The sequence below is a fragment of the Cryptomeria japonica genome, chromosome 10, assembly GCF_030272615.1.
Source record: "Cryptomeria japonica chromosome 10, Sugi_1.0, whole genome shotgun sequence".
NCBI lineage: Eukaryota > Viridiplantae > Streptophyta > Pinopsida > Cupressales > Cupressaceae > Cryptomeria > Cryptomeria japonica.
Genome location: NC_081414.1, coordinates 813,055,664 through 813,070,313, shown reverse-complemented (window position 1 = coordinate 813,070,313; position 14,650 = coordinate 813,055,664).

Sequence of the window (14,650 nt, the reverse complement as noted above, 5' to 3'; positions counted from 1 at the left end):
ATTTTATCATGTTGCATGTGAATCATTTCTGTCTTCAACATATCATTTTCATGACTGAGTCTCAAATTTTCATTTCCAGCATCATTGAGTCTCGCAGTCAAGTCATCTTCATTCTTCTTTCTATCTTCAATGTCTTTACAAAACCTCATAGTCATATCTTGCATTTCATTCTTCATAGTACTATTTTCTTGTCTCAACTTGTTCACAAGCTCATTAAGAGTTTCCTTTTCATCATTATCATTCTGCATCTTCTCATGAAGTTCTTTTCTTTTATTTCGAGTTTTAGTAAGATTCTCCTGAAGTCCTTGAATGAATTCCTATGCAGTTCTTAGATCATATTCAAGTTTGATATTCTTCAACTTCTCTACATCATAGTCTACAAGAGCTCCTTCCAATTGTTTTCTTAAGTTCTCCATTTGTATCGGTGTCAGAATCTTCCTCAAGCTGTTAGGCTTTTGCAAATAGAGGACTAGGCTCTGATACCAATTGTTAGGATTAATGATAGTCCCAAAGATACTGAGAGGGGGCGTGAATCAATATCTAACCGGTTTACTGAATATTTAACCTTATTAAGAACTTTGCATTCCAAAATAGTGTACCGGTAAAAAAGAATTAATGCAGTAAATAGGAACAATAAGGACAACATAGAAAACACACCATAACACAAGATGTTTAATGAGGAAACCCGGTGTGGGAAAAACCTTGGTGTGATTTGTGACCCACAATATTCACTCAATGGCCAATGAATAAATATTACTTACAATGAGGGGCTTGCACATGCAGGAAGGCCAATTGACTGGAGCTCATTGCTCAATAAGAGTCACACTGACTACAAAAGTGGATTATGAAATCCAATACAATGTACTTCTTCAAATCAGCATCAACTATGTCAGGTTTAGTACCAGTTTAAGCTCATTCTATAACCAAAACCTTCACTGTTAACTATATCTCCTTACACAAAATATCATCCATATATTTTCTCCATGCATATATCTTTTCTACTCAAAATGACCTATAAGATCTCATACATATATATGAGTCTTTTATAATATGCCATGTTGGCTTTACAAAAGATAATTACAATTAAATACAATAAACAAAAGTTTATTCCCTATCGACTGGGGTGCCGGTATGCATTGTTGCCGTTGCCAGTGAAGTGTTTGTGGGTGTATGTAGATGTCTATTCCAGTGCCAGTTCTTGCCTGTGGCTTTACCAAATGAGTGCCAAAAGGTTGCTAGATGGTTGCCATCAATGACAACACCACTGTTCTCATAAGAGTGTAGAATTCCAACATAGATGTGGGCTTCATCAGACCTATCAATTATGTAGAGTGGATTTCCAATTTCATCCCAGTGACTAAACACTCTAGAGGCATCAGGATTTGTATAGATTTTAGAGATCTTAACAAGGCTTGTTCTAAAGATGATTTTCCACTCCTAAACATTGACATGATTGTAGATCTTACAACAGGGAATGAAATACTATCACTTATGGATGGTTTTTCTAGCTATAATCAGATCAGAATAGCACTAGAGGACCAAGCTAAAACAAATATCACTTGTTCTTGGGGTAACTACTACTGGAATATAATGCCCTTTGGTCTCAAAAATATAGGAGCAACGTATCAAAGAGAAGTGATTACATTATTTCATGATATTATATATGATTTCATGGAACACTATGTAGATGATATCCTAGAAAAATCACAAACTAGAGCAAATCATTTAGAGGTCTTGGCAAATATATTCGACGGATTGGAACAATACAAGGTAAGGTTAAATCCAAAGAAGTGTGTGTTTGGTGTAACAACTAGAATGTTGTTAGGGTTCATAGTATGAAATAGAGGAATAGAGGTAGATATTAAACACCAGCAATACTTAAACAACTCAGAAGTCTGCAAGGTCGACTTCAATCCATTCAACGTTTCATAGCACATTTGGTAGATAAGTACCACCTATTTCAACACCTTTTTGTAGTGTCATAAAATTGCGACCCTAGCAATTTTAACCACATTTGAGGTCCTCACCTTGGCGGGAGCATCTTCCTTCCCAACTGAGATTTCTCTCTACATTTTCACCTCAAACCTCTCCTTGTTTAAGCCCTGAGATGACCTTAGGACCCTATTGGGACCCCAAGATAGGGAAAGTTAGGGGCATGGTGCCCCTATCCCCCCTCTTAGGGTGGCCCCAAGATAGTTCCCCTGGGTCCTATCTGCATTTTAGGATTCCAAACTTCCCCGATGTCATCCTTAGGTGAGATGAATTAATTCTTTGAGGCATGTATAAAAGGGAGTTAGTCTTCTCATTTGCAGGGGGACATGAAAGATACAATAGGTGAAATTCAAGGGAAAGGTCTTCTTCAAGCATCCATCAAGTCTTCTTCTTCATGTGTCTTCTTCATTCATCCATTGCAGAAACATTTATAACATTCATTTGCAAGCATATGTGTGTGTTAGAGTTTTGTCATGTTACATGCCATTTCATGCAACACTTGTGATTTCATTCAAGAAGCAAAGCAACCATCATCAACAAATTGCAAATCTACAAGGTATACATTTCCATTGTTTACATTCAAGCACTTGCAATTACTTTATTTCAAGGTTGATTTATCAAGCGAAGTTTGACTGAGGCAAACCCCTATCCACAACCCTTCTTCCCTTCTTTTCTGTATGTAGGTTGCAGGTGTGCAACTGTATTTTTAGATTTGGACTCCATTTACAAAGGTAGTAGAACCCTTTTCATTTCACAGATTTTGCGGAGGACCATGTGCACTTTCAACACAGTCCCGACGGATTTTATCCAAATTGGTAGGGAAGATCCGTATCAGTATAAATATCTTAGATCCAAAGTTACAACGTGATCCAGAACCAACAGCTCCTCATTTCACTCATTTTATCTCGCTTTCCTATATAGTCAACAAGTCAACTTTCTCATTTACAATAGAGGGTAAATCACACTTCAACCCTTGCAATCCACTTGGAATTCACATGTTTCCCTTGGATTTGGATCTAGTGGATCCAAACCCCTCTTTTGAATGTAAATTTCCTCTATGCAAAAATCATCCTAGTGACTTCCTTTCTCTCTCCTAGGTGGGGATTCAATACGGTCCAATTTTCCACTTTACACTTTTAAAGAAAGGTGTTTACCTTCAAATGGTCAGAACAATGCCAAGAGGAATTTGAAGATTTGAAAGATTATCTATTAACAACGCCAGTTTTGATAGCACCAGTCCATGGAAAACCATTACTCCTGTATATATCAGCCACCAACTTAGCTTTGGGTGCTCTTTTAACACAACACGATGATCAAGGAAAAGAATGAGCATTCTACTGCATTAGTAGAACCCTTGTAGGTTATGAATTGAATTACACTACTATTGAGCATGCATGCCTAATAGTGGTCTTTTCCTCCTAGAAGTTAAGACACTACACGATCAATCACAAGATCTAGCTCTTTGCAAAATTTGACCCATTCAAGTACCTTTAAAGTAGATCTACACTAACTGGAAGGTTGGCCAAATGGGGGTAATGATCCTCAACAAATTCAACATTGAATTTGTTGATAGGAAAGCCATGAAAGGATAAATTATTGCAAACTAATTGGCAGAAGCATGAATGATAGACCACCATCCTATGTTGATAGACTTTCCAGATGAGTCCATCTTTACAATCACAATATCCAATGAATGGAAATTATTTTTTGATGGATCACATACAAACCATGGAGTAGGGATGAGAATTCTTTCTATCACACCTCAAGGTGACTCTATCCCCAAGTCATTCAGAATAAGCTTCACATGCACAAACAACATAGCCGAGTATGAAGCCTTGGTCATAGGAATTCAAACATCAGTGCAATAGAAAATAAAGGACCTACAAGTATATGGTGACTCTCAACTCATTATAAATCAAGTCAATGATGATTATGAAACCAAAGATGACAAGATGACACCTTATAAGTAGTTGGTAGATGAATTAAAGCCATATTTCACCAACATCACATTTGATAAAATCTTTAGGGCACAAAACTGAGTTGCAAATGCAATGGCAACTATGGGATCTCTCCTTGACATGCCAAACAATGGAACTTAGTTTGAGTTCATAATGGAACAAGCAATGCCACCTTCATATGAGATACTAACTTAAGAATATGTTTGCACAATAGTAGGACCTGAATCTCCTTGGTATCAAGAGATATATGTGTATTTACATGATCAATATATGCCACCTGACCTTTCATCAAATCAAAGAAAGACTTTCATAAGACAAGCCTCTAGATACACACTCATTGCAGATACACTATACAAAAGAGGTTTGGATACAACTCTACTTAGATGTCTCAATTCTAATGAAGCAAAATTAGCTCTACAATAAGTTCACAATGGAATTTGCAGTGCCCATGTTAGTGGCCCAACTCTAGCTAAAAAACTCTTGAGAACAGGCTATTATTGGCCAATAATGGATAAATATTCATACAAATATGTGCAAAGATACAAACAATGTCAGATCGATGGAGACCTAATCCATGCACCAACAAAATAGCCTCAACCAATGACATCACCATGGCCATTCTCACAATGGGGACTTGATTTAGTAGGAAAGATCAACCCTGCTTCTTCTAACGAACATAAGTTCATTCTCACTACCATAGAATATTTCACTAAATGGGTTGAAGTAATCCCTATGACCTATACTACATGCAAGCACATAGCTAATTTTATTCTGAATTAGATTATTTGTTGATATGGAATACCAATGAGCATTGTAATGGATAATGGTCGACCTTTCAAAAATTATGAAGTGGTAGAACTTTGTGAATAGTTCCATATTCAACACTATTTTGTAACTCTATATTATCCTTAGAGAAATGGTTAGGCAGAAGAAACAAACAAAACAATCCTAAAAATTCCTAAAAAAGTAGTTAATGAAGCAGGTCGAGATTGGCACATACAACTCAATCCTACTCGATGGGCTTACAAAACATGTGTACGCACAACAATAAGAGCCACACTGTACTCCTTGGTATATGGAACATAAGCCATTTTACCTATCGAAGTAGAATTACCATCACCGAGGATCTCTTTAAAGAATATCTTATCTGATGAAGATCACATAGTTGCAAGGTTACAAGAGTTGGAACTCTTGGATGAAAAGAGACAGACTGCCCTAAATCACTTACAAGGATATCAAAATAGAATGCGTAGAAGATACAATAAAAGAGTGAGACCATGTCACTTTGAAGTAGGAGACATTATCTTGAAGGAAAACCAGAGAAACTTAGTGGAGCGAGAAAAGCGAGGAAAATTTGAAGCAAACTAGCAAGGCCCTTTTATCATAACATGAGTATTTGGAAACAATCCTTATCATTGACAACAATAGAAGGAGATCCACTACCTGAACCCATGAACAACATCCACCTAAAAAGATATTACATCTAAGGGATGGGTTCATTTAAATTTTCAAGTACTGCATTTACCTATTTCTTTACTGCATTGCGTCACATATCTCTACATCATAGTTGCATTTCATATTGCACAACATCTAGCTGTATATCATTATTGCTTTTGCATATAGCTGCATCACTAAACAAGGCAATTGTCTGAGTCATTCACTTGTCTGCACTAAAAGGAGCAAAGGTTGTCTCATTTCCTAGATACTTGTTCATGAAGTCTTTAATCATTTATCTTCAAATGTCACCTTGTGATTGAGCTTTATCCATGGTTGAGTAGAGGTTTCAATATGGATCCTTGTTACCTAAAATCTATCGATTGCTATATATCACACATTAATTAATAAACTCTGTCATTACAGATACCTAGTTGGTCATGTGGCTAGTGAAAAATCCACTATTCTACTTGAGTGTTGTTGTAATCATCATACCCAAGTAGGTTTCATTACTTAAAAGTCAAGACAAGGAAAAAAAAGAAAAGTTATGCCAAATTTCCATCTCAAGGAAAAATAACACAGATATATAACTGGAATATCATACAAAAATGTGCAATAAAAGCTTGACTAAGGGAAAATGTGAATAAATCCATTAGTGCTATGGACGTCTACTGGCAATGGAGCAATATTCAAGAGATTATGGTGTATAACATTGTAAGAGCCCTAAAATCTTGTTGGTAGTGAGGCTCTATCTAGGTTTCTTTTGAAGTCAAAATAACTCACGTAGCTAGCCACATAGGATTCCAAGGGTCTTTGATGGTTATAAAAGTCAAAATAAATTCAAGTGCACACACATGGGCAAAAGGGGATCAAATTTTCAAGAATTGATGGAGAAGTTTTCCGCGCCTCCATTCATAAATCTTGATTACATGGTGTGTTAAGATTGGATGATCTAAAGTCTTCTGAGAATGGATTGAGCTCCTATCTCTAAAACATTTTACACCTTTAATTCAATTAGGGAATTTCAGAATGAAAGATGCATGTATACTCACCCTTGTTCGAATAGGAACTACATCTTCATCTTGCATCTTGCATTAGCATAACTCATATTGAAAATTCATTGTCTCCATATGCATCATCATGTCATCATAGGTCTGCATACTTGGGGGCATAACTAAAAAAATCTTAAAAATTGGAAAATGATCCTGAACAAAATCAATAAAAACATTTAGATAAAATCTTTAAAAAATCCAAAAAATATTTGCAAAACACACACAAATCTTAAAAATCGTAAAAAAGTCCTAAAAACCCCTAAAAATCGAAAAAAGATCCTGAATAAATACCAAAAATAATCGAACAACAAAATCAAAACATTTGAAAATGATCCACAAAATCCTAAACATCGAAAAACATCAAAACAAACTAAAAATAAAAAAATAATCAAAACTTGCAATAAAATATCTCGTGAGAAACAAATACCCTAGCAGATATCTAGCAAATACTTCATGTGAAGTTTAACAAAGGATATAACTATCTTATAAAAAATCTGCAACCAAACTGATCATGTCTTATCAATCGCAGATTTCCACATCAACGTGATCATTATCATATCTTAGACAGAATCAAATACACTTGAAACTAGACAAATCAGTCTTAAGTGGGGTCCAAAACTTCTGAAACCAAATCAAAGAAAAGGCACAACTAGTTTAGTTGCTGAATTTTGTCTAATTTGTGTAAGTAGGAATTCGGAAATTCATCAAAGCAAATAGAAATTAAACTAGCTCAATCACAAAAACTAAATTGCAGTGACAAATCCTAATTACATTCAATAGAAAACATGAAGACAAGATATTCAAAATGAAATTAAAGCAAACCAAATGCAGATATCTCCATAATTCTCCATTGTCCTTCTTTCTCCTTCAAATTGCTTTGTTTGTGGATCTCACCTATAAGTGCATAAGCATGAAATGAAAGCAAGATTGACAAGACAACATAAGGATACTAGAAGCGTGATTGATTGATCGATCGGGGGCCATGATTGAAGAAATTCATCCAATTTATAGACAAATTGGAGAGACGACAAGATTAGCATGAAGAGATTTGAAAGGAAATTTCAAATCAAGAATGACAAATATGACAAATTATGACAAAATTGACACTTTCTATGAAAGATTGATTGATTGACAAATTATGACAAATTGACAAGATTGCTATGTCATTCCCATGAAATTAGGGGAAATATTAGAAAAATAGGAGAAAATAGAAAATTAGATGAATTGGAAATTAGGAAATTAGAAATTGATGAAAATTAGGTAAATTAATTAATAATTTTTCATTCATTAATTAATTCACAAAAAGAGGAGGAATTAATTAGCCAATTAAATAAATATTTAATTGTGATAGGAAGACTTAGGATAAATAAATAAATTATTTAACCTAGAGGGAAAATGACAAACAAGATTAAATGAACAAATCATAAAACCCTAGAAGATGAATTAGAAATGCAAGGACGACAATTAGGTCTTGACAAAAGATAATTGATGTAGGGTCGATTTAATCATGATTTTAATTGACAGAGGATCAAATGCTGATAAACGATTGAGATTGATTGATAAATTGACCAAGATTGATAAAGAGATCAAATTGATAAGTGCCAATTGACGAGGAACAATGACTAATTGATCAGAATTGACATGATTGAAAAGGACAACGATCGATGACAAATCGATCGCAAAATGACAAGATTGACAAGAGGACAAGGATTGATGACGAATCAATTGCAAAATGACAAGATTGACAAGGACAAGGATCGATGACGAATCGATTGCAAGATGACAAGAGGAAAAAACCCTAATTCTATCATCGATTAGGATTGACGATGTCCAAAATGAAATCGAATTGACGATGTCCAAAATATGACAAATGAGCACGCACATTGATGCGATAGGATAAGATCGACCAAAATCATGACTGAAGATTGTTATCGACAAGACCAAATTCGAAAGCGAGAAAAATGAGGAATGTAGAAGAAGGACTCGATGCTCGCAAATGATAAAGACCAAGTGCGCAACATAGAAGAAATGTTAATGCGATGCAAGAACCCTAAAATAAGGCAATGCGCAAATGTTAAAGTATGACTCTGCAAGCGTTGACCATTTTTAGATGTCTACAATTTGGTTTTTATCTTTTATCGATTGGTGAAGATCATGTTTCTATGCTACTCAAGGATGTCCATAAAGTGACTAGAGGAGCCATGATGGGCATGATCCTTTACTTTGTTTGTTGTTTTGTGGTGTGAACCAATGAAGTTCTAGGCCAATTTCTCTAGTGGGTGTCTATGATAGGTGCATTCAGCCCGTGAATGCGACACATACCTCAACTCCTAGTGAAATTCCTTGAATGGAGGGTTCATTCCTTGTCTTCTATGTGTTTGTTTCTTGCAATGAGATATCTATACATCCTAGTTCCTTATACCTCAGTGTACTAAGCTCCATTGATACATAATAAGGCTCAATGATGATAATGTATTGCACTATGAATAAAGGCAAAGAAGACTACTCATCACTCTTATCACTATCATATCATCTCCATTTTGATATCAAGTTAACATGGTTGATATCATCTTCAACATTTTTTGCAAATTTCTCTTTCTTACTATTACTTATTCTAAATCAAGAGGATCTATCAACAATGTATTGTGTCAATACAAAAACATTCATATAGGTTGCATATCATTATAAGTTCATTTTCCATTAGTTAAATGCATGTTACTTAGATTCACTTGCATTATTACTCAAAGTTAATTGCATTAGATTCATTTAGCTAAATATCATATCATTTTAGACTCATTATACTATAGAAGCATTAGTTACCCAATCATATCATCACATTGCATAAAATAAAATGCACTAGAATCATAAAAGGCATCACACACACATAGAACATCATATATACACATCATATAGAACCATACATAATAGAAATAACACGAGGCATGTATAATGCCACCAAAATTCATATCATATATATCTCAAAAGTGTCAGAATACATCATATCAAATATAAGATAGTGTCTCAACTGACACTTCCCATATCCCCAGGTGGATCCTATCTACTTGATCCTACCCCAGGATGTGCCAATGATGTCCGAGGTGGACCCAGAACACCACCATTGTTGGTCCTCCATGAAGTAGACCTTGGTGAAGGAGCACCTAAGGGTCCAAAGAGAACTCAAAGAAAAATGTGGAATGGTTAAGTTAATTTGAGTGTAAGAGGGTCATTCATGACCTAAAACAATGTAATAAGACCCTTGAAGGTCAATTGATGTAATGGTTGAGTTATTGAGTCAAGTTGCCTAGTTGAGTCATTAATGGTCAAATGGTGTCATATGGGAAAATGTATGTAATAATTTCCAAGAAGGTATATTAGGTGTCAATTTGGGGTTCGTCAAGTTTTTTAAATGTGTTCAAGGCATTAGATTAAGTCTCTTGATGTCATAAGGTCAAAATGTCAAAATTTGTCAAGTTTAACAAATTCAAATTTGAACTCCAACGACTAGTTGGTTCAAAAGTTAGTTAGAAAGGTTGCAATCAGTTTTGGGAGTCTAAATGAGTTTAAAACCTCCTTCTAATGTGTGTGAAAGGTTTTTGTTAAATATAGGAAGGTGATACATGTAAAGATAAACTTTTGATAATAAAATACACATGGATTCACTACACTTTGAGATCAAAATCTGAACTTTCATACGTGGAATACCTTTATTATTTTCATTTTGTCAATGGTTACTATGTTTGGATGATCTAATAACAATATTATCACTCAATTGAAATTTTTTTGAGGGTTTACCAATCCATTTATGTAGTTTTGATTGACTATTTTTGTGTAACCGCTGTTATTGATAGTTTTTACATAGTTTTGAGGGCCATTATGTGGAAATAGACTCATTCCACTTTATGTTCTTTCTTTTTCTTGTGGAATGAGACTAGGAAAGTGTATTATAGCCTCTCATGTTGATTTGAACATAGGGAGAGTGAATTGGAGAGATGGTGATCACCAATTATTGAAAAGTTGCTATTAGAAGAGTGGATACCCGATGCCATGTATAGGTCTGAGAGTTTTCATTGCAAAAGGGTATCATTTTATGATAGATTGTGTCTATCCATGCTGATTATATGGTGTTTGACCTTTTGGTTGGGTCTAGAAGTGTTTGGATGTGTAAGATTTGGGAAGCCCCAGGTTTTGGGTCCTAAAAGTGATGGTTTGGTGTTTGTGTAGATGAGAATGAAACCACTTGAAAAATTGAAAATATGTTGATTTTAATCCTAACTCAAGACTATTTTGGGGTTTGGGATTGAGGAGAGAAGTTTGTGAAAAGGTTGCTTTGTAAAAGTGGCCTAATTAGGCCTAATCCTAGTAGGGCATAGCCTGAATCTGAGATTTGGTCCAAAAAAATAGTATCTAGTATTGAGATATGTTATATAAGGTTTAAATGGGTATCTTAAAAGGTAAATATATTTCTAAGTGTTTTGGGAGAGTTTTGAGTTAATGGCCAAATACCCGATTTGGAGGGCTAGTACGAAGTAGCCTCTTAAGTGCAGTTTTGTGTGTTGGGAATTGAACTAGTCAATTTGGGCATGTGGAACCTTGTGTTAGAGTTTTATAGGTCTGTTGAGCCATTGAATTGTGCTGGGTGAAGCCATTGAAGTTCAAAACCCCATTTGAGGGATTTGGTGATGCCTTGAGAGTGCATTGCGACAAGGTGTGAAAGGTTGAGGAAACTAATATTGGATGGTCGTAGTTTGATTATTTCCAAGGAAATTTGAGTGTGATAAGAGGTTGACACAAGGCTTTACATCATATTGGTATTAGAGTAGCAAGTAGGTCCTTGTGGAAATATTGAGTGGTTTCTTGTTTGGAAGGGTTAACAGTTGGAGATAGATTGTGAAGAAGTCTCCTAAGAACTAGATGGCTAGGGAGAATCATGAATTGAGAGAAGCCTTAGAGGAAAGATAAAGAGAGTTGAGGGATAGAAGAGAAAATTATGCTACAAGAGAAAGAGAATAAAGACAAGTAAGGAGAGAGAATACATCAATCTTGGCAAGGTTGGAAGCATTGGAAAGGAATCCTAGAGGGGATGAGCAGGAATGGACAAGAGGAAGGAGGTATAGAAACAAATGAGAATCAACAAGGAGGGGATGAAGAACAAATAGATGCTAATGAGAATAAGATGGTGAGATTGTTGAAGGGAGTCCAAGGGGGTGGAACTAAGACAACCATTGGGTTACCTATCAATCATGGGAAGATGGATAGTGAGGAAGTGTTAGGGTGGATAGATGCCCTAGAGTATTTATTTGAGTATGAAGAGATGAGTGAGGAGAAGAAGGTTAAGTTTTCTACAAAAAAGTTGAGGGGTACTACTCTAATATGGTGGACTAGTGAGTAGGCAAAGAGAGTGGCTAGAGGAGGAGCAAAGGTTACCTCTTGGAGTAGAATGACAACCATGATAAGGAATCAATTTCTACCTTTAGATTATGCAATTCAGATCAAAAGGATGAGACAAAACTTGAAGCAGATGGACCTAGATGTGATGACATATACAAACCAATTTCACAAGTTAAGCATAAGAGGAGGATTAGAAGATGAGGAGGAAAAAGTAGCAAGATACTTGAATGGGATGAGATATAACTTGCAAGATGAGATAGGGTTGAATTCCCCTAAGACTTTGGGAGAATGTTTTCAGTTGGCAATCAGAGTAGAGGAAATATTAAAAAGGAAATAAGAAAGATAAGGAAGTGGTAGAGGTAATGCAAATAGAGGAAGAGGTTCTAGGCAAGGTAATGACAACCTTGGGCAAGGAGATAGTATAAAGGTTAAGAAGTTAAATGCGGATTAGAGAGGAGGTTATAGAGGAGGTGGTAGATTTGGATTAGGTAGAGGATCAGGAGTATTCACTGGGAGATGCTACACATGTAATGAAGTAGGGCACACATCATTCAAGTGTCTTGAGTAAAATGCAAATTTTGAAAAGATAAATGAGAAGAGGGTTTAGTTGGTTCAAGAAGAAGCAAATGATGGCACCCATGATGTATACCCAAAGGTAGGAGAAACATTGATGATCATGAGAGCACCTTTGGAATATCAATACATGTCAAAAGTTTCAGTTTTCAGAAATCATTGTAAAAGTAAAGGTAAGGTGTATAAGATGGTAATTGATTAAGGTTTTCATGATAATTTGGTTTCTCAAGAGATGGTGGACAAGTTGCAATTGGAAAGACTACCTCATCCACATCCTTACAAAGCTTCTTGGGTAAGTAATGAACAATTTCTTTTGGTTAGAGAAAAAGAATTTGTTCATTTTTCAATTGGTGGCTACTATGATAGAGTTTTGTGTGATATAGTACCCATGGATTGTTGTCACATATTGTTAGGAAGGCCATGGTAGTATACTAGAAGGACAATACATGATGGTTTGTAGAATACTTATACTGTTAGGAAGGATGTCATAACCCCTCTTTGGACATTGGATTAAATAAATACGATAATTAAAACATTTATAAATTAACATTTAATGATATTGGAAAATCGTCTCATTTATGAGACTTCACGATTTTCCTCTAATATATGATTATTAATGTTTATTATTTGTTATGATTATTATTATTATTGTTTTATTTTAATGTAACGTTCATAATTCAATTATTAATATTATATTAACTATTAAAGAATTTTTACCATAAAATACTATTAAAACATAAAATAGATATATTGAATATATTACACTTACCATATAATGTGCTATTTAATAAATATAAAATATAACATAAATTGTCAAAATACATTATAATTATTATTTGGAATAATAACGTATTAATACGATACCATAAATAGAACCAATATTGATATACAATACGAATTTCTTATAATATATCAATACCTTATAAATCAACGCTAAACCTGGACTATATTACAAGGGGCGTATTGCACCCGGCAATCGCATTGATGTCAATCCCCTATATCTCATTGATTTATTCAAAATCCACATTAAAATGCTTATTTGGTGAATAAATGCATAATTAATATTGTATCAGTATATGTACAAATTAATTATAGTTTTCTGTGTCTAATGTATATATATTAAATAGATTGGTATGTTAATGATTAGTAAATTGATTATTAGCTTAATTAGGGATGTTAACAATAACTACTAATCCTAGCGGGTCCCAAGCAATAGAACTTCAGAAAGAGAAGTGACATTTGGGGAAGTCACGACTCCCTCTATTCCATCGCGTCTGATCCACGTGAATAAATAGGAGCACGGGTGGTCAGACCAGGGGAGGACGGGAATTAGAGGAAGAGAGTATCGCCCAGAAGAACCATTGGGAATTATGCTATCCGCCCAACTACATTTTGTCACGCACAGGTATTGTGTGTGCATCTTTGTGATTGCAGGATTATCCCTAATAAAGCCATCGGTTGCAGGCTTAAGGTATGAACTGACTTATGTTATGAGTTTTCTCTTTTTGTAAATCATGCATGATAATCATTTGCTGTTAGTCAATGAATTAATACAGAATTATATTCTCAGATTTAATCAGAAATGTATTTCAAGTAGATTAGATAGATACTATAACCATATGGAATAGAGTTATTGCTGTTAATCAAGCACTGTACCGGTAGAGGGGATACACAAAGTCAAATGTCATATAGAATATAAAAGAAATATTATAAAATATCCGTTGTTCAAGCTTCAAGTCAATATTTAATTCTCTTACTGAATTCAATAATCATTGAATCAGTTTTCAATGTCGTGCATTTTATAAATAATCAACGTTATCATCTAGTGTCATCATGATCATCATCATTTGTGGCACTTGAAGTAAGAATAGGCGGGAATATGTAGTGATCTTTATGAGGAAGAAGACACCATAATAATCGATATTCTTGGCAATAAGGAATTAGAAGCTCCCCTCGATACAAATTCCGCAAGATAAGTTCTATCTTTAAAACTACTCTTACTATTATAAATTAAACATTATAATAAAATCTCTTTAGAATTGAAGAATTTATATTTTATAATTCTCACATTGACTTAGAATTGTTGACTCAGGACTAAACCAAGGTAAGTCACTAACGGGGACATTACAAAGGATGGTAAAACCTTTTTGTTAAACCCTTTGCAAGATGATAAAAAATTTCAATAAAGAATTATCTTCATGGGGAAGAAGGAGTTGTTGCATGAAAATGTCCCTAGGGGAGAAGGAACCAAGG